The sequence below is a fragment of the Equus przewalskii genome, chromosome 7, assembly GCF_037783145.1.
Source record: "Equus przewalskii isolate Varuska chromosome 7, EquPr2, whole genome shotgun sequence".
NCBI classification, from domain to species: domain Eukaryota; kingdom Metazoa; phylum Chordata; class Mammalia; order Perissodactyla; family Equidae; genus Equus; species Equus przewalskii.
In genome coordinates this window covers 35131256-35156242 of record NC_091837.1, presented here as the reverse complement: position 1 = coordinate 35156242, position 24987 = coordinate 35131256, and the positions used below count along the sequence as shown (strand labels likewise).

At 42.5% G+C, this 24987-nt stretch overlaps 1 long non-coding RNA gene across 2 annotated transcripts; it reads left to right on the top strand.

Annotated features, from left to right (window-relative positions):
- On the top strand, nt 1-24302 carry LOC139084498 (uncharacterized). Of its 2 annotated transcripts, none has more exons than XR_011541919.1 (3): nt 1-413; nt 23464-23609; nt 23990-24302. It is a non-coding gene; the product is annotated as an uncharacterized lncRNA (long non-coding RNA). The 2 variants fall into 2 exon arrangements; XR_011541920.1 differs by lacking the exon at nt 1-413 and adding an exon at nt 2677-3389 and having other exon boundaries at nt 23990-24300.
- The last annotated feature ends 685 nt before the right edge of the window (nt 24303-24987 follow it).

The window sequence follows — 24987 nt, the reverse complement described above, 5'->3', positions numbered from 1 at the left end:
TATTTCGACAACTCTGCATCTGTCTTCTTCCGGCCCCAGAAACAATTATGTCCAGGAATTGTTCAAGAATAGAATGGACTCTTTCAGCCTGAGAGCTAATGCTCACCTGATTGAGTCCCAAACAACCTCATTCTCAGGTTTTGTTCTCGTTTTTTTTTTTTTTTTTTTTTTTGTTTAACAATGTACCTTTAAAAATGGACCAATGAGCTTCCTTCATCATATTTTTGTCCTCAGCTTCGAGCCAGAGGATATTTATCAAAGGAAGAAGGAACAGTACATTTAAAAAGGAAGAGTCCTAGGGCTGGCCTGCTGGCGCAGCGGTTAAGTTCGCAAGTTCTGCTTCTCGGCGGCCTGGCGTTCACTGGTTCAGCTCCCGGGTGCGGATATGGCACCGCTTGGCAAGTCATGCTGTGGTAGGTGTCCCCTGTATAAAGTAGAGGAAGATGGGCATGGATGTTAGCTCAGGGCCAGGCTTCCTCAGCAAAAAGAGGAGGATTGGCAGCAGTTAGCTCAGGGCTAATCCTCCCCTTCCCCCCAACCCCCGGCAAAAAAAAGAGTCCTCAGGAGTAAAGTTCCTCAGAACTAATTGGAGACTCAGGGTCCTAAGTGGGGAAGGCTGGGCAGCCCTGTGAGCCTGCTGGAGAGGGGCCTTCCACACAAACCAGCCGAAGCTGCCCCGCTGGATTGCTGTTTCGCTCATGAAGACCTGAGCCAATCTAGTAAGTAACTGCTGTCTACTGAGTGCCTGCTATATGCTAGGAAAACGGTTTTAAATTTATATTTCTAAGCAGGAGACTTTTAAAAAATGAAATATTACACTGAATTTCGATATATAAATGGTAGGTGGAGCTGGCTGGACTAAAGTGAGGGAAATGGAGGGCGGATAGTGGGAAAGAGAAAGCATCTCCGTGATTGGACTATTTCATTCATTCATTCAACATGTACTCCCATTTGGAGATTCTTTTTCCAGAATCCTTTAGCAAACCTGAAGTGCCTTGTGTTCAGTTTCAACAAATCAATGTTCTCATACACGGAATGTGAAAGGACTTTGTAAAGGTCTTTCTCTGCCTTCCTGCTCTTGACCTGGGCCCATGAGGCCAGTTCAAGACTGTGGACAGTTACACATGTTATATACTGCACAAGGACATTACATTTAAAGGGGTAAATTTCACATGTATATATATCAGGACAGCTTTCTGGCAGATGGAAGTACGGGCTTGTACTAACAGGGTCTAGTGTATTATGACAATTTTCCCGACGAATAGAAATATAGTTCCTTGAGGAAGATGTGCCTTTTCCCACCAGCATAAGGGCGCTGTGCCACACCCAGTTGGTGCACCTCCCCAGATGTGCTTGTCCTGACTCCTGGGCCCCAGCTGCTTGCTCCAGGAACAGCCCCACTTGCCACACCTCCGCCGGATACTGCCGCCCGCCTCAGCCTCAGGCATGGCGGCCACCACATCCGCTGTGGTGGGCCTGAAGCCCTAGCTCCCCTGTGCGAGCAGATCCAGAGGCTCTGACCCCTGGGGGCTACCCAGAGAGGCCGGGTCTCTCACACCCGCACACGCACACGTTCGCGCGCGCGCACACACACGGGCAGGGGCCGTGAGGGGTTAATGGCCGGGGGAGTGCACCTGGACCAGTGAGGGTCAGGAGATGGGAAATTGCTCACTCATTTTCACACGCGCAGTGGCTAGCCCAGGAGCAATGGTCCCACACAGCCTCTCCAGAGTGACCTGTGCACACTGCTCTCTTCCTCGGGGGTCGGGGGGGGGTGGGGGTGCGGGGGGGTGCGGGGGGGTGCGGGGGGAGGGCTGGCCACTTTGAATTGTACCTCCTTTTATTTGCTTTCCCTCCTTCCCTGCCTCAGGGTCCTTTCTCCTCCCCCCACGCCCTGGGCTGTTGTCTGGGGAACCTGGGCGGAAGCTGGCATGCTGGGCCAATCGCTTCCCTGGGCCGCTGCACTTACAAATACACATAGAAACGCACATCAGATTCCAATGTGGGGAAAAGCAGTTTGGGTCTTTACGGAAGTGTTTTTGAGGCTATGTCAAGAGAAGAGAGTTTGCCCCACATACCACATGGAAAACCTCCTAAAACCCCAGTTTCGATCTACCTTTCCCCCAAAGTCTCCTGCCCTGCTCTGGCGGCTCATGTTTCCCTCTGATATCTCCGGACCCTCCACACCCTTCCCGGCAGCCTTCCCACCACTCAACTGCAGATCGATCACTTTCCTCTCCCTTCCCGGGCTCTCCCTTCATCGCACACGTTTCCCATTTAAATTACCCCTTCCCACGCACCTCCAGGAAAGGCTGGTGCACAACCAAACAAAGGGTCAGTCTCCTAGCAGGGAGACAGAGGGCTGTGATGGGTCAGAACTGTACCCCAGGTGTAAATCACTTAACGCTGTTCTCACTTTTGTTGTCCATCCACACCTTCTTACCACATTTGACCTTGAGACCAATGGCGTGTTTTGAAAAGAGGGCTGGCGAGGTGCAAGGGGGCAGTCCGTGGCCGTGCACACCCCGCTGGCGCAGCCTGGCCCTCTGGGCACAAGGGGCCCTTGCAGGGGCGGTTCTCTCCCTGCTGTCGGCCCTCCCAGCCCAGGTCTCGTCCCCTTCACACAGGACGTCTGGTGCCCTCCCCCATCCCACAGCTTCACCTGAAGCTCAAAGAGGAAGGAAGGGACTGGAGCATCTGGGGGACGTGAGGTGGTCTTCCGGCTTAAGGACAGACACGGCCCATGGCCAGAAGCAGCCTGTCCGAGTCACGCTGAGCTGGCCGTGACTCAGCGGCGGGCGGCCGGCGCCCTGGCGGCCACACTTGAAGCCTGCACCCGGGTAGATGTGTTCCTCAGCGCAGGGTTTCTCCGCTTCTCTGCAGAAGACAGGGCAGTCTCCGGGTAGGCTGCTCTCTTGAACAATAAGCAATCCTTTTCCTCCTAAAGTGGGGTTTCCCTCTGAGACAACCGTATGCTCCCGCCAAGAGGAGGTGGGCGCTGCCCCTGGGGTGCCCGGCGTGTCTCCGCCTGGGGCCAGCGGGGAGGGGAACAAGCTGCCACGGAGAGGGTTGCCAGCACAGCCGGCTGCACAAGTGAGCGGGTTGCACAAGTCAGTGGGCACTCTGTGTTTTTTCCCCAACTGCCTCCTCTTTTGGGTCCCCCCTGAGCCGGCAAATGGGCCTCAGTGCAATTTCTCCTGTGGGTTTGGTGAGTCAGGGCTGGCTCCCACGCAAACACCACGCAGCAGCCCGGTGACTGACGTGCTTCCAGGGACAAGAGGAGCCGTTCCCTCTCCCCCATCTCGGCGGGGCCCACAGCTCCCGAAGCCTCGCGGGTGCAGTTCACGTCAGTGAGAGAGAAGGCTCCACACGCCCCTTGTCTAGCAGAGGTGAGTGCACAACAAAGACCAAGACCCGGATCCTGTGGTGAACCCCGTGAGGCGGGGCGCAACCACGCCCAGCGGGAGGAGGCCCCCACTGGACCAGGACCGGCCGTTTAGTCACAGTGGGCCTCACCATTTCCTTAGTGAGAAGGAACTGAAGACAGGTTCCAGAGCTTGCTCTATTTGGAACGTGTGGTTCATTGCGTGTAAGTAAACTCATACGATCTGATTCCATGGAATTGATTCAGCCATTTTAGAAAAATTATGCTGTTGTTTACATAAAGGCTGCAGTTTGCAAAAATGTAAGTATCCCCCTCTAGGGATACCCGAAACTCACCGGGCCCTACCTTTTGAATAGTTTTTTATTAGTTTTAATTTTGAATAGAAAATACATTCATATATTCAGATAACAAATCCATATAAAATGATAGACAGTAAGAGTTCTCTCTTCCACCCTGTCCCAGTCCCCATTGCCCGTCTGCATAGATGGCCACTTTTACTATTTTCTTATGTATCCTCCCAGTGTTTCTTTATGCAAATAGAAACAAAAATAAATATATATATGCGGTAGTCAGAATAATGACCCCTAACGATGTCCATATCCTGATCCCCAGAACCTGTAAATATACTTCTTTACGTGGCAAAAGGGACTCTGCAGACGTGATTCGGTGAGGGATCTTGAGATGGGAAGATGGTCCTGTGTTATCCAGGTGGGCCCAGTGTCATCACAGGGGTCCTTATAGGAGGTGGGAGGGGCCAAGGACAGAGGAAAATAGAGAGGGATTGGGAGATGCTACACTGCTGACTTTGAAGATGGAGGAAGGGGCTACGAGCCAAGGAATGCAAGAGGCTTCTAGACGATAGAAAAGACAAGGAAGTGGGTCCCCCTCCACCCTCCAGAAGGAACCTGCCCCGCCTACCCATTTCAGACTTCTGAACTCCAGAGCTAGCAGAAGATAAATTTGAATCGTTTGACACTGATGCGGGGTCGATGAGCCGAGGAGTCGAAAGAAAGATTTCTTAGACTCTTAAGATCTGGCAGTAGTGCTCTTTTATTTGGAGAATAGAATAGCATGGGGACAGGACCCATGGGCAGTCAGAGCTTCTGCTGCTGCTGCTTCTGCTGCCCCCGCTGGCATGGGGACAGGACCCACGGGCAGTCAGAGCTCCTGCTGCTGCCCCGAGTTGAGGGTTAGGGCTAATTTTATAAGGCATGGGTACGTGAGTCATCTCTTCACAAGACAAAGGAAAGAACATGAAAAAAAAGTTAAAATGGTATCAGAGACAGGTGGGGTCTGGTCATTGGGTGATCCCATGACTTTTAGACAAGAATCAAATCAGATTAAGTAAAGGTCAGAAGCCACCACCCTAAATCAGTTACATGAGATTGCCAGACAGCAACCAACTTAAGTTCTTGCCTTCCCCATTAAGAGTTTCTAGGGATAAGGTCATCTCTCTTCTTCCTGGTACAGAAAGGGAGGCACCTTTTACAGATAGAGATTTACCTTACAAATGTAAATGTGTCCCAACAAGGGCAAGTTCCATTCCTCAGAGCCTCCTTCCCTGTCCCAGTTTATCAAAAGCAATCAGCCCCAAAACAATCCCGATGCCAAAGAGACATATCTTGGGGTGGCCAATTTCAGGTCCCTACAAGGTCATCCCCCTTCCTTCACAAATGCAAACGTCTCTCAAAAGGGCAAGCAAAATTCCAGTCCTCGGAGCCTGCTTCTCATCTGTAGTTTAAAAAATAACCAGCCTAAAATCCTCATCAGACACCACTAGGTTTGTGGTCATTTGTGACAGAAAGAACAGGAAACTAACACAACTTATCTTCACTATTGTCTTAAACAAAAACTAGTGCACCCTGGACAGGGCGTCCCAGGAGGCCTGGGCCGAAGGCTTTAATAGCTTCTGAAGTACAAACGCCACAAACTTGCAAGCAACACGTTAGCAAGTTTTAATATTTGAATCTCTTTTACTCTTGTTGAGTTATGTGAATTTTAAGTAATACATTTGATTTTAATTTTGTTTCAGTATCTCTGAGTGAAGATAGCAAATACTGACTGCAACAAAAGCATTAAATTAAAATTTATTATTCCAAATTCATGAAACTAAGTGAAGAAGAAATGTACACAATTTAGTTTTCAAATCATCCTTTTCTAAAGTTTATAGTGTTTGTACTTCTGACATTATTAAGGTTTAAAACTGCACTAAGACTTTTGGGGCACAGTGTTCCTTCTTCAGCATTTTGATTTTCGTCAGTCAGCAATATGTCCTAGACACCTCTCTGTGCCCAAACATCAGCACCTCCTAATTCCTCCTGCAGCTGCAGTGTCCTGCCGTGTCGGTGTGTTACTGAAACTGAAGTGGGCTCCCTCCTGGCGAGTTAAATCAGACTGTCCGCCAGAAGCAGTTGTCTCACCAAGTGAAGTATATTTGTGGCAAATAGGAGACCATGCAGAATCATTTCAAAAGTCATGGCGTCCTCGAACAAAGGGAAGCAGCGACATTTATTTTGCATGGGGAATGAATATGCATAAGGGAGAGGTGGGGATTCGATGGCACAGGCTCAGTTGTGTTACCGCACCAGGTTTGTTTTTGCCCGCCGCCCAGAAAGCCAAACAGCAAGACAACGAGATTGCAGCAGAGGGAGGGTTTAATCACAAGGCAGCCACGTGAGGAAGCGAGAGCAGGAGCCTCAAATCCGCTTCCCTGGAAACAGGGACTCAGGGATATCTGTGGGATGGGGGCAAGGTGGTCTGAAATGCGGAGAGAGGTGATTGGAGGTGAGGAGAGGTGAGGGAATTGATGATCTTCTCAAGCATTGTCAGACTTCATGCCTCTTCACAGGACGTGTGCTCACAAAATGGCGGTGTTAGCATGAGCTGAGGGTGGAGTTTTTAGCCTCTTGACAACAGAAGGTTGCCTATTGACATCCACAGGCCCAGTTGATGAGTTGGTGGTCTAAACCGGCCTGGAGTAGACAAGGGGTTCTAATTCCTGAAGAACAGCTCACACACCCGTTACCATTGTGACCCAGGCTCCAGGGAGATGTTGTCTATAGGAGCTTAGCGGGAGTCAGGTAGCATATTGCCCAAGCAGCATAGTTAAGGATGAGTGGGTTAAACAGCTAAAAGCTGTAATCAGTGATTGCAAAAAGGAAAAAAAACTTTAGTTCCTAGCTACTTAATTATCACTGGCTAACTCTCTGCTGGTTTCAGTTGGAAAACATGCTTCCACATACACTGCAGGTTACGGTAATAAGGCCTCAGCTCCTCCTGGAGGGATCTTAGCATTAAAAATAAGGCAAAGGTCATAGGCGTGGCTCACGTGGTGAGGCTGGGTCTGGTTCAGGGTGGTTGGTGATCACATCTCATTAACATAACAAGAGGAAAGAAAACAATTTAAACAACAATTAAATGCTTCTGAACTCACCCTTGACTTCCTCAGGCAACTAGTCAGTGCCAAAATCCCTCTAGTGTTTATCCTGCTCCTCACAGGTTGAAGGTCCATCTTCTGTAACTGCTTCCTGCTGAGCAGGGGCATTGCATAGGGACCAGTAGAGAAGCAGAATTTACAGCTAGTCTCAAATAGGTTTGTGGGTCACCACAGGCAAAGACCCGAGTTGTTCACAGCAACCACCTGTAATTTAATAGCCTCAGTGCATTTAGTACAATATGTTTAGTACATGGTTAGGATCTGGGCATACTTGTCTCCTCCCTCCAGATTCCACCAGCTCTTTTGTAGTCTAGATACTGGGTTGCCCATCCCTCTCTGATGGACCTAGTCTTGCTGCCCAGGAACGTGCAAACTTCTTGGAAGCACAGCGTACCTAAATGGTATAGGGTTGGTTAGGATCCAGGGCAGAGCCTGGGGTGGATAACCAGTCACTCAAAGGTTGACAGTGATGAGGATTATTTTGGGCTGGTTACTTTTAAAAACTGCAGACGGAAAGGAGGCTCTGAGGAGTAGAATTTACTTACCCTTTGTTAAGAGACATTTACATTGTAAAGGAACTCTCCATCTGTAAAGGTGTCTCCCTCTCTGTACCAGGAAGAAGGGGGGATGACCTTACCTCTAGAAATTCTTAATCAATGCCAAAGGCAAGGACTTAAATCTGCATTTTGTTTACTGTACTTGTGTGGTAATCTCCCATGATTGACTCCCCCTCCACCCCCAATATCCTCCTTTGTCTCTAGCTAAAAATAATATTTAAGGTGGTGGCTTCAGCCATTTACTTAATCCAGTTTGATTCTTATCTAAAAGTTATAGGACCACTCAATAACCAGACCCCACCTGCACTGATACCATTTTAACAACATTTTTAATGTAGTCTTTCCTTTGTCTTGTAAAGAGAGAACTCACATACCTATGCCTTAAATTTAGCCCTACCCTCGACCCATGTTTGCAGCAGCAGCTCTGACTGCCCATGGGTCCTGGCCCCATGCTCTTCCACACTATTCTCTGAATAAAAGAGCACTACTGCCAGACCTTGAGAGTCCAAGAAATCTTTCTTTCGACTCGTCAGCTCACCGACCCACATCAGCAGGTCGTTGGGATTTACTTATCTGTATAGTGTCACTGAAACAACAGTTTCAAATCAGAGAGTGGTTTGCAGGCAAATTTGGAGTTATCAGTTGTCTGTGATGATCTCTCGTGATGTTCAGGCGTGGGTGCCTTTTCTACTCTTGTGTGGTGGGTCCAAGGAGTGACTACTTCTAATTTTAGGGAAGAGTGAGTGGTTAAACACCAAGTGAGGCCCTAACCAAATAGGATTTAGCGGATCTTGGGGTTAACAGCTTTTCCAAGTTTTAAGACAGCATGAACACTCTTAAGTAGCCCCCAAGCTGTTGGTTTTGGGGCCCAAATCTTCCCTTGTTGGTTTATTGTCCAGCCCTTGACTATTGGGGACCACTGGTAACCCTGTGTAGTGGCTTCCCTTACTTCATCAGGGAAATATACTTGTGTAAATTCATAGAAGGATAGAGTGGGAATTAATGGTAATTGGAGAAGCTCTCCAGATATAGTGGCCCTGTTTGCAGCTGCATGTGCCAAGTTATTCTCTTTTGTGGCCTCTCATTCCCCACTTTGATGGCCTTTACAATGGACCACAGATACATCCTTGGGACCCTGTACCATTTTGAGCAGTTTAACGATCTCTGGCCCATGTTTAATTTCTTTATTGCTGCTGTTAAGAAGTCCTCTTTCTTTCCAAATGGCTCTGTGAGAGTGAATTACAGAGAAAGCATACTTTGTCTTTCTGTGTATATTGTTATTATATCTTCCATTAGCAAGTTTTTAAGCCTGTTGAAAGCTTGGTCACATAGCTCATCCCTGTCAAAGGGGTCCGTTTCTGGCCCCTGTAGTTTATCATAGAGAGGCTTAGCAATTAATCCAAAGTTAGGGATCCACATGCAGCAAAAGCCAGCCATCTCCAAGAATCCTCGTAGCTGCCTATGAGCTTTTGGTGAAGCAAATTGACATATTACCAATTTCCTCTCTAGGGAAAGGCTGCCTTGTCCTCTTGAAATAATGAACCCCAAATACTTTACAATCTCTTTAGATATTTGTGCCTTCCCTTTAGACACGTTATATCCCTTACTGGCTAAGAAGTTTAGATATTTAACTCAATTCTGACACTATCTACCTGGGGATAGAATCATGTCTCACAGGTGTGGGGGACTGGAAATGGCCACCCCAAGATATGTCTCTTTGGCATGAGGATTATTTTGGGCTGGTTACTTTTAAAAAGCTACAGACAGGAGAGAAATCCTGAGAAGCAGAAGTTACCCTTTGTTAATAGATATTTACATTTGTAAAGGAAATCTCCATCTGCAAAGGTGTCTCCCTCTCTGTACAGGAAGAAGGGGATGACCTTATCTCTAGAAACTCTTATTAATGCGGAAGGCAAGGACTTAAATCTGCATAATAACCTTACCCATGTTTACTCTGCTTTTCTGGTAATCTCCCATAACTGACTCCCCTCACCCCCAACATCCTCCTTTGTCTTTAGCTGAGGGTGGTATTTAAGGTGAGAGCTTCTGCCATTAGGCGAGTTGCTCAGTTTGCCTGAGCCTCTCCCATGTATACATGTTATAAAGGTTTGTTTAATTTTCTCCTGTTATCTGTCTCATGTGAATTTAATTCGTTCTCTGCCAGAAGGACCCAGAGCGGGTAGAGGAAATGTCTTCCCCTCCTACACAGATTAAGGATTCAGTCCCACAGGATTATCCTTCAGCTTCCAGTTTAGATGCCAATTGAAAGTCCAGGTTGTCACCTGTGCATCTGACCAACCAGCCACAGACAAGAGGTTACCACAATCCCCTCCTTTGGTTTGATTACTTTGATAGAGGGGCTCACAGGACTCAGGAAAACATTTTGCTTAGCCAGATGGAAGAGATGCATAAAGCAAAATACGTGGGGAAGGGACTGGAGCTCCCAGATCCTGTCTGGGTGTGCTGCTCTCTCCCAATCTCCACGTGTCCACCAACCCAGAAGCTCTCCGAACCCCATCCTTTTGGGTTTTAATGGCATAGTTTTTGGGTTTTATATAGGCATAGTTTATTAGATCACTGGATGTAGGCAATTGAACTCAATCTTCAGCCCCTCTCTCCACCTCCCCAAGGTGTGGGGAGGGAGATGGGGCTAAAGCTCCAACCCTCAAATCACACAATTGGTTTCCCTGGCAACCAGCCCCCACCCTTAGGGGCTTTCCAAAACTTACCTTTCTGACATAAATTCAGGTGGGGTTGAAAGGGGCTTGTTAGGAATAACACAAGACAAACCATTTCACCTTTATTGCTCTGGAGTTATTTCAGGAACTGAGGGCTAAAGTAATTATTATAACAAAAGATGCCCCTATGGCTCTTATATGGGACATTACAAGAGTTTTAGGAGCTCTGTGCCAGAAACAAATGAAGATACTTACTGTTATAACTCCAGGAGCGAGCATACAGCATTGACAGCACTAAGGTCTTGAACAAATCTATATTCCCCGGTTCTAAAAGACTATTGATTACAGGAAAGGTTCCTCTTTGTGGCTTCTGGTTCCAAGGGGTTTTGTTTTACCCTGGGGCCAGTGATCTACCCGCTTCAATTTTACCTTTATTGGCTTGGCACTGGCTGCTCATTCCACCTGTCCCTGTGACCATAATTCCGAGTTAGCTTGGGTTAAAACATTTAGGGGAATCTCTTCCTTCTCAAGTGCTGGTGTATCCTTTAAGAGGGCCATAAGCTCACCTCCCCAACTTTTGGGGACTTGGATCTCTATTTTATCTTGTTCCCAGCCTGTTGAGGCCCCTAACTTAGATAGCATGTCCCTCCCTAGAAGGAGAGTGGAACGGGGCATTTGGTACACACAGTAAGGAGTGCTTCAGCAGTTTTGATCCTATTTCACAGGTCCAGGGCTCCAGAAATCTTTGGGTGTCTCCTTTTCCTGAGACCTCTTTCAGTTCACACTTTCCTTCAGAAAGGTTTCCCTTTGGGACATTCAACACCGAGAGCATGGCTCCACTAAGGAACAAAGATTCAATCTGCTCTCCTCCTCCTGTCAAGGTCACCCAGGCCTCCTGGAGCCAACTGGGGAGCACCACAGCCCCATCACATCTCATCTGTAGTCAAGGGAAGCTGCCACAGCTCAATCTTGTTCAATCCCTTCCCTCTCTAGGGACGGTTCAGACAATCCTGCCACCAATGCGCTTCCTGTAGGCAGTATGCACACCGATTAGCCTCAAACGTTGTTGGTGGTTTTCTGGTCCCTTGATGGGCACCAGGGTCACTCAACCATGGCATATTCCTTCTCTCGCTCTGGTTACCTTGAGTAGACTGGAGGGCCACAGCAAGCAGGGTGGCTTGCCTTTTCATCTTCTTGTCTTCCTTTTCATCCTCAGCTTCATCTTGGTCATGAAGCACCCTAAATGCAGCCTCTTGTAGTTGTGCAGGACTGATATCGAGACCTATAGCCAACTTTTGGAGTTTCCTATGGATGTCTGGAGAACTTTCATATACTGATGCCAGCCCTGATATCAGTTCCCCTACATTAAACGCAGCATATGTGAGGTTACAACTAAAGCACTCTTTTCCCTGCTTACTCCCTGGCTCCAGAATCCACCATCCACCAAAAGACAAACAACCAAGGTCGCCCACCTGCAATTCCCTGATCATCCTCCTCCCTGCAAGCAGTGTCCCAAGGCTGAATGCAGGCTGGTGGGGAAGCTCCAAGCAGCAAGGTCACTGACTCACCCCCACCCCATCTACAAGCAGCCACACTCCTCACAAACCTTTAAAAACCCTTCACCTCACCTCTTTTGGGGAGAGGAGATGAAATGAGACAAATTTGAGGCTCAATCTCGTCTCCTGGCTGATATCACCCACAACAAAAACCCTTTCATTGCCATAAGCCTGGCGTTCCAGTTTTTATTTGGCCCCTCTTGTGTGGTGGGTAAGGAACCTATGTTTGTAGGTGGTAACAATCTAGTGAGCCGGCCAGGAGGCTCTTGCCCATGGCTCTGTGGCCCCAGGCTGACTGGGACTTCCTGGAAAGCAGTCCAGCAGCTGCATAGGTGATCTGCCCTAGGGACTGTCCCCAGTACTTTCCGTCTGACCTGGCACCGCTGACCCTAGGTATGTTTTCTTATGGCAAGAAAACAGGTTCTAGATTTGTTTGTAATGTTTATTTGTTTGTTCTTCGTTCTGATGAGTTGACAGACTCTGAAATAGGGTAAGTCACCTTGGAGACACCGTGAACTTCCTTCCCCTCCTCTGGGGTCCCTTCCATTCATGGAGGGGCCATCTGGGGTCCTTTTCTTCCACGGAGGGACCATCTGGGGTCCTTTCTGCTCTAGGAGGGTCCATCTGGGTGTGCATTCAGAGTGGGAACAGTTATAGGACTTTCTACCCTCAATCTGGGAACCAGTTCACTAGTGTCTGGCTTTTCTGTGTCTGGATATATGTGTCTGTCTGTGTGTATCGGAATGGGAAACATCCTGTCTGTCCGCAAGCAGAGCCCATTGGGGCTAATTCTGAGTAGATGGTCTAATTATAGTCATAAGCCAATGTCTAAAGAGGGATGATTTTCTTTTTTCCTTTTTTATTGAGTTCACAATAGTTTATATCAATGTGAGACTTCAGTTGTACATTATTTCTTGACTGTCACCACATGAGTGCTCCCCTTCACCCCCTGTGCCCACCCCCCACTCCATTTCCCTTAATGACCACTGAACTGTTTTCTTTGCCCTTGTGCTTGTTCATATTCCACATATAAATGAAATCATCTGGTGTTTGTCTTTCTCAGTCTGGTTTATTTATTTATTTATTTATTTTTATTGAGTTTATGATAGTTTACAACCTTGTGAAATTTCAGTTGTACATTATTGTTTGTCAGTCATGTTGTAGATGCACCCCTTCACCCTTTGTGCCCACCCCCCACCCCACCTTTCCCCTGGTAGCCACTAATCTGTTCTCTTTGTGCACATGTTTAAATTCCTCATATGAGTGGAGTCATACAGAGATTGTCCTTCTCTATCTGGCTTATTTCACTTAACATAATTCCCTCAAGGTCCATCCATGTTGTTGCGAATGGGATGATTTTATCCTTTTTTATGACTGAGTAGTATTCCATTGTATATATATACCATATGTTCTTTATCCAATCATCAGTTGATGGGCACTTAGGTTGCTGCCACATCTTAGCTATTGTAAATAATGCTGCAATGAACATAGGGATGCATGGGACTTTTGGAATTGCTGATTTCAAGTTCTTTGGATAGATACCCAGTAGTGGGATGGCTGGGTAATATGGTATTTCTATTTTTAATTTTTTGAGAATTCTCCATACTGTGTTCCATAGTGGCTGCACAGTCTGGCTTATTTTGCTTAGTATAATACCCTCCAGATCCTTCCATGTTGTTGCAAATGGGATGAATTTGTCTTTTTTTCTGGCTGAGTAGTATTCTATTGTATATATATATACCACATCTTCTTTATCCAATCATCAGTCAATGGGCACTTGGGCTGCTTCCATGTCTTGGCTATTGTGAATAATGCTGCAATGAACATAGGGGTGCATATGTAACTTTGGATTGTTGATTTCAAGTTGTTTGGGTGGATACCCAGCAGTGGAATAGCTGGGTCATATGGTAGTTCTCTTTTTAGTTTTTTGAGAAATCTCCATACTGTTTTCCATAGTGGCTGCACCAATTTGCATTCCCACAAGCAGTGGATGAGTGTTCCCTTTTCCCCACACCCTCTGCAACAATTGTTATTTTTAGTCTTAGTGATTATAGCCATTTTAACAGGTGTAAGGTGGTATCTTAGTGTAGTTCTGATTTGAATTTCTCTGATGATTAGTGATGTCGAACATCTTTTCATGTGGTTATTGGCCATCTGTATATCTTTGGGAAAACTTCTATTCATATAGTCTGCCTATTTTTTGATCAGCCTTTTTTTTTTTTATCATTGAGTTGTATGAGTTCCTTATATATTATGGACATTAACCCCTTGTCAGATATACAATTTGCAAATATTGTCTCCCAATTGGTCAGTTGTCTCTTTGTTTTAATTCTGGTTTCTTTTTCCTCGCAGAAGCTCTTTAGTCTCATGAACTCCCACTTGTTTGTTTTTTCTTTTGTTTCCCTTGTCTGAGAAGACATGGTATTCAAAAAGATCCTTTTTAGTTCGATGTCAAAGAGTGTACTACCTGTATCATCTTCCAGGAGTCTTATGGTTTTAGGACTTATCTTCAAGTCTTTGATCCATTTTGAGTTTATTTTTGTGTATGGCATGAGATAATGGTCTACCTTCATTCTATTGCATGTGGGTGTCCAGTTTTCCCAACACCATTTACTGAAGAGACTATCTTTTCTCCATTGTATGTTGTTGGCACCTTTGTTGAAGATTAGTTGTCCATACATATGTGGTTTTATTTCTGGGCTTTCAGTTCTGTTCCATTGATCTGTGTGCCTGTTTTTTTACCAGGACCATGCCGTTTTGATCACTATGGCTTTGTAGCACACTTTGAAGCCAGGGATTGTGATGCTTCCAGCTTTGTTCTTTTTTCTCAGGATTGCTTTAGCAATTCAAGGTCTTTGGTTGCCCCATACGAATTTTAGGATTCTTTGTTCTATTTCCATGAAGAATGTCATTGGAATTCTGATTGGGATTGCATTGAATCTGGAGATTGCTTTGGGTAGTATGAACATTTTAACTATGTTTATTCTAATCCATGAGCATCGAATCTCTTTCCATCTCTTTATGTCATTATCAATTTATTTCAGTAATGTCTTATAGTTTTAATTGTATGAGTCCTTCACCTCCTTGGTTACATTTATTCCTAGGTGCTTTATGTTTTTTGTTGTGGTTGTAAATAGAATTGTATTCTTGAGTTCTCCTTCTGTAAGTTTGTTATTAGAGTATAGAAAAGCAATTGATACTTGTAAGTTGATTTTGTACCCTGCAACTTTAATTAATTTTTGTACCCTGCAAAAATAATTGTTAATTATGTCTATTAGTTTTCTGATGGATTCTTTGGGGTTTTCTTTATATAAGATCATGTCATCTGCAAACAGCGAGAGTTTCACTTCTTCCCTCCCTATTTGGATTCCTTTTATCCCTTTCTCTTGCCTAATTGCTCTGGCCAAAACCTCCAGTACTATGTTGAATAAGAGTGGTGATAGTGGGCATCCTTGTCTTGTTCCTGTTCTCAGGGGGATGGTGTTCAGTTTTTTCCCACTGAGTATGATGTTGACTGTGGGTTTGTCATATATGGCCTTTATTATGTTGAGGTAGTTCCCTTCTATCCCCATTTTGTTAAGAGTTTTTATTGTAAATGGCTGTTGAATCTTGTCAAATGCTTTCTCTGCATCTATTGAGATGGTCATGTTGTTTTTATTCCTCAATTTGTTGATGTGGTGTATCCACATTGATTGATTTGCAGATGTTGGGCCATCCCTGTGTCCCTGGTGTAAATCCTACTTGATCATGATATATGATCCTTTTGATGTATTGCTGAATTCAGGTTGCCAAAATTTTGTTAAGGATTTTTGCATCTACGTTCATCAGTGATATTGGCCTGTAGTTCTCCATTTTTGTGCTGTCCTTGTCAGGCTTTGATATCAGAGTGATGTTGACTTTGTAGAATGTGTTAGGAAGTGTTCCATCTTCCCTAATTTTTTGGAATAGCTTGAGAAAGATAGGTATTAAATCCTCTCTGAAACTTTGGTAGAATTCCCCAGGGAAGCTGTCTGTTCCTGGGGTTTTATTCTTTGGGATGATTTGATTACTGTTTCAATCTCTTTCCTTGTGATTGGTCTATTCAGATTATCTATTTCTTCTTGATTCAGCCTTAGGAGGTTGAAAGAGTCTAAGAATTTATCCATTTCCTCTAGGTTATCCATTTTGTTGGCATATAGTTTTTTGTAGTATTCTCTTATAATCCATTGTATTTTGTGGTGTCCTCTTTCATTTGCAATTTTGTTTATTTGAGCTTTCTCTCTTTTTTCTTTGTCAGTCTGGCTAGAGGTTTGTCAATTTTATTTATCTTCTCAAGGAACCAGCCCTTTGTTTCATTGATCCTTTCTACTGCCTTTTTTGTTTCAATAGTGTTTATTTCTGCTCTGATTTTTATTATTTCTCTCCTTCTGCTGACTTTGGGCTTTGTTTGTTCTTCTTTTTCTAATTCCGTTAGGTATAATTTGAGATTGCTTATTTGGAATTTTTCTTGTTTGTCAAGGTGTGCCTGAATTGCGATGAATTTCCCTCTTAATACAGCTTTTGCTGCATTCCATGTGAGTTGGTATTTTATGTTTTCATTTTCATTTGTCTCCAGATATTTTTTGATTTCTCCTTTATTTTCTTCAATGATCCATTGTTTGTTCAATAGCTTGTTGTTTAGTCTCCACATCTGTCCCTTTCTCAGCTTTTTTCTTGTAATCAATTTCTAGCTTTATATCATTGTGATCAGGAAAGATACTGTTATTATATCAATTTTCTTAAATTTATTGAGGGTTGATTTGTTTCCCAACATATGGTCTACCCTTGAGAATGTTCTGTGCGTACTTGAGTAGAATGTATGTTTCCTGATCTTTTTGGATGGAGGGTTCTATATATGTCTATTAAGTCCAACTGGTCTAGCTTTTCATTTAATTCCACTGTTTCCTTGTTGATTTTCTGTCTGGATGATCTATCCATTGATGTGAGTGGGGTGTTGAGGTCCTCTACTATTATTGTGTTATTATTAATATTTTTTTTTAGGTTTGTTAATACTTGCTTTATGAACTTTGGTGCTCCTGTGTTCAGTGCCTAGATATTTATAAGTGCTATTTCTTGATGGAGGGTCCCTTTGATCATTATGTACTGCCCCTCTTTGTCTGTCTACCTGTCTTATCTTAAAGTCTACTTTGTCTGATATAACTATTGTGACACCTGCTTTCTTTTATTTGCCATTAGCTTGGAGTATCATCTTCCATCCCTTCACTCTGAGCCTGTGTTTGTCATTGGAGCTAAGATGTGTTTCCTGGAGGCAGCATATTGTTGGGTCTTATTCTTTAATCCATCTCTTCACTCTGTCTTTTTATTGGAGAATTCAATCCATTTATGTTTAGGGTGATTATTGATGTATGGGGGCTTAATGCTGCCATTTTGTCACTTGTTTTCTGGTTCTCCTGCATTTCCTTTGTTTCACGTCCTGTGTGTTTTTGTCTACCCATTGAATTATGTAGTTTTTTATGATGTGTTTCTTTTTTTTCTCCTTATTTATTATTTGTGTCTCTGTTCTGCTTTTTTGTATAATGGTTACCATGAGGTTTGTATGCAGAATCTCGTGTAGAAGATAGTCCATTTTCTGATGACTTCTTATTTCCTTAGTCTAAACCAAACCAGTTCCTTTCCTCCTCCCCTCCTAAGTTGTTTTCCTCACATCTATTCCATCTTGTGTTGTGAGTTTGTGGTTAAAACGACAAGATTATCTTTGTTTTTGGTGTTTTCCTTCCCTTCGTCTTTAATGCTATACTTGAGTATTTGCTGTCCTGTCCTGATTCTGTCTACCTGTTCATCTCCTTACTCCATGCTTTGTGACCCCTTTCTCCCTTTTTTTCACGTATTAGGGCCTTCTTGAGGATTTCTTGTAGGAGGGGTCTCGTGGCTATGAACTCCCTTAGCATTTGTTTGGGAAAGTTTTTATTTCTACATCATATTTCAAGGATATTTTTGCTGGATAGAGTATTCTTGGCTGAAGATTTTTTTCTCTTAAGATTTGAATATGTCATTCCATTCTCTCCCAGCTTGTAAGATTTCTGACAAGAAATCCACTGAAAGCCTGATAGGGGTTCCTTTGTAGGTTATTTTCTTCTGCCTTGCTGTCCTTAGTATTCTTTCTTTGTCATTCATTTTTGCCAGTTTTACTACTATATGCCTTGCAGTAGGTCTTTTTACATCGACATATCTAGGAGATCTGGAATCCTCTTCCACACACGTTTCACTCTCTTTCCCTAGGTTTGAGATGTTCTCTGGTATTATTTCTTTGAATATGCTTTCTGCTCCATTCTCCTTCTCTTCTCTTTCTTGAACACTTATAATTCTTATGTTGCATTTCCAAATTGAGTTGGATATTTCTTGGAGACTTTCTTCATTTATTTTTATTCTTAGTTGTCTCTCCTTCTCTGTCTGGAGTATTTCAACATGTCTATCTTCGATTATGCTGATTCGCTCCCCTATGATGTCTACTTGAGCATTTAGGGAATTTGTATTTTGTTTTATCTCTTCCATTGTGTCTGTCATCTCTAATATTTCTGATTAATTCTTCTTTATAGTTTGAATCTCTTTTGTGAAGTAGCTTCTGAACTTGTTGAATTGTTTCTCTACATTTTATTTCACCTCATTGAGTTTTTTGATGAAAGCTATTTTGAATTCATTGTCACTTACATATTTTTGTGTCCTCAGGACTGAATTCTGAGTACTTGTCATTTTCTCTCTGGTCTGGAGATTTGATATAATTTTTGATATTGCTAGAGGAGATGACTCAGATCTTATGCATCCTGATATTATTTGGTTGCAGTTACTGCCTATCACCACTGAGTGGGGGTCAAGAACTGTGTATGCTGCACCCTCTGCCTTTAGCCAAGATTCTAGGCTGTGGAGCAGGCACAGAGCAGGTGGGGGGAGGTGTGCTTTCTTTTGTATGCACTCTGGGCTTCCTCAGTCTGCTCTCACTATCTGCTCTCCTGGGGTGGGTTGGCTTGATGATGTCACCCCCAACGAAAGCTTTCCACCCAGTAGAGGTCTTCCTTGTAGGCTGCAGAGCTCCTTGGGGGTCCTTGAAGTTCCCAGGAACAAACCTCCCTTCCCCCACTCCTTCCCTCACGGATCCTCCTGTAGTCATGGATTGCAGTCTTTAGGGGAGGGAATGAAGGTCTCTCTTACCCCATTCCAGCTCCCCCAAGTGGGGCTCCAGCCTCTCTGCCCTGTGTCATATGGCTGCATGTCTCTCCAACGCTTTTGTGTTGTGTTAGGATGTCCTCTGTTGGAGTGTGGATGCCCCTTCTTGTTTCACGTTGGAGGGGAGAGAATCTCAGGAAAGTTCTCTCTGCAGTGATGCTGACTTCACTCTGGATGATTTTCTCCTGTATCACTGCATGGCCACCATGTTCTTTAAACTCCAGAGAGAAAATAGCCAAACAATGGATCCTTAAGGTGGAAAATTTTTAGAGAGCTCTAGTCATAAACAGCTGTTTTATTGGTACTTATGGAAAGACCAAATTAAAAGGAAAATAGAATGACTAGTATTAAAAACTTAAACTTGGGGTCTCAGCTTCTTCTAGTGGTTTTACAGATGCTAATGAAAACAGCAAATTAACAAAGAGAAATCAGAAAAGGAAGAGTCACAGGACTCATCCGAATAGGATGAAAATCTTTAGTCATTAAAAAGGAAAATGGGATAAATAGAACAGACATAAATAAAGTTAAAACAAAGCTTTTATTAAAACACTGCCTAAGGTTGGATAGGCTAAAGGGACCCCCCTATTTGCCCTCCAACATAAAAGGACATCAGACAAACCTGTTCTATTCACCCCAGTTTGAAAAAAATTTAAAAGGTCAAGAGACTGAAATCACCGTGAGAAAGCTGACCAACAATTGTTTGGGGCAATAGTTAGGCTGCATGGATTAACAAGACTATAAAAATTAAAGTGTTTAATCTAATATTATGTGAAGAGTTTATGGCAACTTTTCCTGAATATTTTTTTTGGAATAGATGTTATGTCTAGCTCAGAATGCTTTCCCTACACAACATTGTAGTACTGAAACTTGTTAATGGAATACTAATATGTTATATTTAAATGTATAAGAGTTGGTAAAGGTTAAGATAAAGTTTTGTAAAATTGGTACATTTAAATGGGCTTTATATAAAATAATTACATCTCTTTTGCCCAATTGTATTATAGATTATGTTGTGGGGATAAACATGCCTCACTAGGGGACATTTCCTCTGCCTGATATTTTAAGAGCATATAAATCAACCCTCAGACAATGTTAATTAAACATGCTAAAGTACATCTCACTTTAATATGGACAAAATGGGGCAATTTCAGTTTACCCAAACTGATGTATGCAATTGGAAAAAGCCAGCTACAACAATGGGAAGCCTGTTTTAATCTTTTGAGGCTTCTAAATGAAATCAGAAATACTTTACTGCCTCTTTAAGAGAAAATAATTAAATAATTAAACAAACCAGCAGCAGAAGCCAAATCTGCTGCTTCTCTCTCTTCTTTCACTGAGATTTGCCACTTCAACTCCTCCAAAATTCCTGATCTAAAATTAAGCAAGTAAAAATAAATAAACTTTTGAGACAATTTGGGATTGTAACAGCCATTCTGGGGAACCTCTGTTTAGAATGAGTCCAACTTAGATGTCACTCTTAAAAGAGAGGATTCAAAATCTCTCATAATGGAATGCAGTCTTTGATTAATATACAGAAATTTCTACAAGACAAAGTTATTTAACACGATATAAAATGATCTTTGGTAAGTAAAAGGCTATTTAAGTTTACTGGTTTGATTTAAAATAGACATGTCCCCAGAGTTATCAGCACTGGCCGTGATGCAGACATACAGCCTGGGTTTCCTGGTCGAATGAGCTCATGTTATCTCTGTTACAAAATTTATCAGCAACACTAATAACTTAGTATAACAGCTGATTTTGGTTAATGTCTCGTGAGGTTTTTATAGATGGACTAAATATAATTGTTGAGAACAGGTAAACTAAATAAATGTAAAAGGATAAATATTTTTTAAAAACTTTTTAACAATAATTATGTGTTATAATGTATGTACTTAAAACAACTTAAGATGATGTTAACTGCTTTGATGTCACATGAAGTTTTTAAGAGTAATCAAAACATAATTGTTAAAACTGGATAAGACTTCTTAAGTACAATAATTATGTTTTATGGTCTATGCACTTAAAAAACATCTTCCAAATTCTTTTTGGAAACAAACCTTAAAGCTTTACTAAGTTAAGTTAAATAATAACAGTTTATTGGGTACCTAGATCATTTCCACATAAGATGAAATATTCAAAGTTGATTACTAGGCATAGATTTGTCTCCCTTTGGTTTCGTGTCTCAAAGAAACTAAAGGGTGCTTAGGTTTATTGATAAACATGTTTTATGTATGGTGAGGAATTTTCTGTAAGAAAACATATATTTATAAAAGGTCTGTGTACAAGAAAAGTAAAATGTATGTTTTCAGTAAAAGGTATAAAAAATAAATGTACTTTTACTTGTTGGACTTTAAAAAAAGATAAATTTGTCCTAAAGTACTAAAAGAAAACCTGGGAGAAATCCTACATATAAAAAAGTAAGTGACAAAAGTTTTATAAAAGTAAAACACTGAGGAGTTTTATGCCTGGTCAGGTTGTCTAAGATTAAAGTAAATCCAATTAAGTAAATAAGTTTTAAATGTCAAAAGTAAACTGGTACAAAATTAAATCTTGGTCTTCTCTTTCTTAAAAAGATAGCTTTCATAAACTTTTAGTCTGCTCATAGTAAAAAAAGATTATAAAATGTTTCTTTTTTGAGTTGTCTACCAGAAGGATAGGGATGTTATGTTTTGTCAAAATAAATTTCCTATATTCTTTTTTTTTTTAAGATTTTATTTTTTCCTTTTTCTCCCCAAAGCTCCCCGGTACATAGTTGCATATTCTTTGTTGTGGGTCCTTCTAGTTGTGGCATGTGGGACGCTGTCTCAGCGTGGTTTGATGAGCAGTGCCATGTCCGCGCCCTGGATTCGAACCAGCAAAACACTGGGCTGCCTGCAACGGAGCGCGTGAACTTAACCACTCAGCCGTGGGGCCAGCCCCCCTATATTCTTTTTATCAGGTCCTTAATCACAGATGCTAAGGTTTTTCTTACAACTATTTGATTCTCTGCATTCACCTAAAGTTCTTTAACTGTCACCATGATTAAAGGGATAATTAAACATTGCTCCATGGGGACCTATAATATTATATGGGCAAATGTTATTGATATAAATGTTTAAAAATTGTGTAAATTTCCTGAAATTCTGATTGTCAGCCATGATTCTGGTTATTATCTCAAGGTGTTATATCTCACAAGAATGGTAAAGTGTCTTTGTTAATTGCCACTTTAAAATATTTTATTATCTACAGATGGTTGTTTTACTCTGATATCTTTGCAAATGAAACATATTTTCAGAGAAATTCATGGAAAGGACTCTGGCGCTTACTCTAGAGTACGGGTTTCTGATAAACTTCCAGATCATAAAACTACACTGGGAAAAAAGTTACAGAACTCTAACAGAAAAACTGATGATCTCATAAAACTGCTGACAGAAGATTAAGATCAAGAACCAATTACATGAGACTGAATAAACTGATAGGGGTGATTATAATTTTTGTGACTTCTTCTTTAAAATATTGCTGACATTTTCAATTGTTTTGTGTTTTGTTTTCTCAGATTTAAGGAAATCTTTTCCTCTTTTCTCTTATGCTAACTATGACTTATAGCAATTTAATAAATTATACATTTGTAAACAGAATTAAGACATTTATCTTTTTCTCCCTGTCTGATCCCTCCAGAATTTAAAAACTCCTGATGAGTAAATATTCTTATTTTCATGGCTATATAGTTGTTTGCATAAGTTCAACAAGAGTCTGTTCTTCTTATAACAAGACACAATTGGAAACACTGGTTATAATACCAAGGGTTTGACTGGAATATCATATTTGAAAAAAACATACAGGCTCAGATATGATCAGACAGCTTTTGAGGAAAAAAGGTTGACTTTCTGGAATAAAGCCACTTGGAAATATTGGCCTGGTACCTTGCTTATGGGTTGTCAGCAACCTAGTAAGGTTGAGTAAAGAATGTCACTCCCTCTGGGAGGTGCCAAGAACCCCAGGACATTTTGGGGACTTCAGAAGAGAGGAATTCACCCAAATCTGTAGGTGTTGCGAGTGATATCTTCTATTTTTTTATTTTTTGAGGAAGATTAACCCTGAGCTAACTGCTGCCAGTCCTCCTCTTTTTGCTGAGGACTCCAGCTGCCAAAGCGGAACATGTGAACTTAACTGCTGCACCACCAGGCCAGCCCCTGCAAGCGAAATTTGATGACAAGTTCTTGCTCTGGCTTTCCTGGTCTTGAGAGGCCCCTAAAGTTCAATCTGAGATTCCTTATAAAATGTTCCAGCAAGGCAGGTTTAAAAGAGCCTATATGATTTGTTGTTTGTCTTGCTGTACTTATGTAAATAAGTGGGCCAGGCTTATTAAAACTAGACTTATTTTGTAAACCAGTGGGTCTTAATTTGGCTATCTTTGGTAAAAATGAGTGTGATTTTAGAGAGAAAAGTTATGTTTCAATAAAAACTATAATACACATTTATAATTATTGGATTTTGGTTTTGTCAATTGTCTCTGAGGTTTTTGTTTTATATCTGTAAACTGAACTAGATCCTGAATTCTTCTCATCTCCTGAAATATGTGAAATAATAAACCTGCAAACTAATGTATTCCATTTTTTCCACCATTTTCACTTGAAATCATTAAAAACTGAATCTGCACTTTTTCCTGAAGGCTTACAAACTGGAGCTGTACAACTTGATATAAACTCAAGAGAGATTCATGTCTGCTGCCATGTAAGCCACTCAAAAAAGCTACCTGAGTGCCTGATGACACCATCAGAAGCATTCAAACTGCAAAAGATGCTTTGACCTTGACGTGTAAGAATCTTGACTGACTGCTCCCTGGGCTCAGGAACTGATTTACAATTTGCTCCAACCATTAACCTTGTTTTTTCTTTTTGTTTCTCTAAAAATGCTTCTTATTAAATACGTTTACTTACTTATATGATACAGGCCTAACTTTGGGAGCCCACCTATATCGTCACCTTATTATAAGGCTGCTTCAGTGAGATGAAACAACCTACACCTCAATTCAGCAGGAAGTAGCTAGATTGGTCGTCACCCCAAATCCCCCAAGATTGAGAAATGAATATAAATTTAGGGGGAATTGATGCTGGCCCTGATATCAGTTCGCCTACATTAAACCCAGCATATATGGGGTTAAAACCAGAGCACTCTTTTCTCTTCTTACTCCCCAGCTCCCTGGCTCCAGAATCCACTATCCACCATGGTGACAAACAGCCAAGGTTGCCCACCTGCAATTCCCTTATCATCCTCCTTGCTGCAAGCAGTGTCCCAAGGCTGAACGCAAGCTGTTGGGGAAGCTCTGACCAGCAAGGCCATTGACTCCCCTCCTCCCCCCCATCTACAAGCAGCCACATTCCTCACAAACCTTTAAAACCCTTCACCTCCCATCTGTTGGAGAGACAAGATGAAATGAGACAAATTTGAGGGCTCATTCTCATCTTCTGGTTGATATCACCCAAAATAAAAACACTTTCCTTGCCATAAGCCTGGTGTTCCAGTTTTTATTTTGCTCGTCTTGGGTGGCGGGTAAGGAACCTATGTTTGCAGGTGGTAACAGTATGAAATAGGTATTAAGAACCACTGTACTGCCCTGGGCCTTGGGGTCCCAATTCATACATCTCCTGAGGCAGTCCTTCTGCCTCTGGAAAAAAGCAGAGGGGTTTTCCTCAGCATCTTGTTGGACCTCTCTTAATTTAGACAGAGAATGGGTGGCTGGCTTACTATTTTCGTGGCTTTCAAAGGCAGAGCTGAAAATATCCTAGCTTTTCTTGATCATCAGGATGATACTGAGCAATGGGCTCACTCTGCTCGCCGTGATCTGAGCCTATTAATTACGGGTTAGAGATCGAGAAAGGAAATTTTAATTCAATTAGCCAGTATAATTGGTAAGATGGCAGACTAATATCTCAAAAAAGAAACATTTTCTAGGGTTACAGAATCCTGAGGCCGTTATATAGGAAACACGGGCAGTGAGGAGGGGTCCGGGGATGTTGATCTCTAGGCATGATGAGCTCCAGGCATCACATTGTTCCATTTTTCTGTCAGCTGTGATGGATAGCTTATCAGTGTGTTTCCTGCCTGAGATCAGCCTGTTCCTAGAGAGAGAAACTCATAGAACAAAGTTTTAATTTATCAAGGTATGGGGGAGTACATATATAAGCAGAGGCCA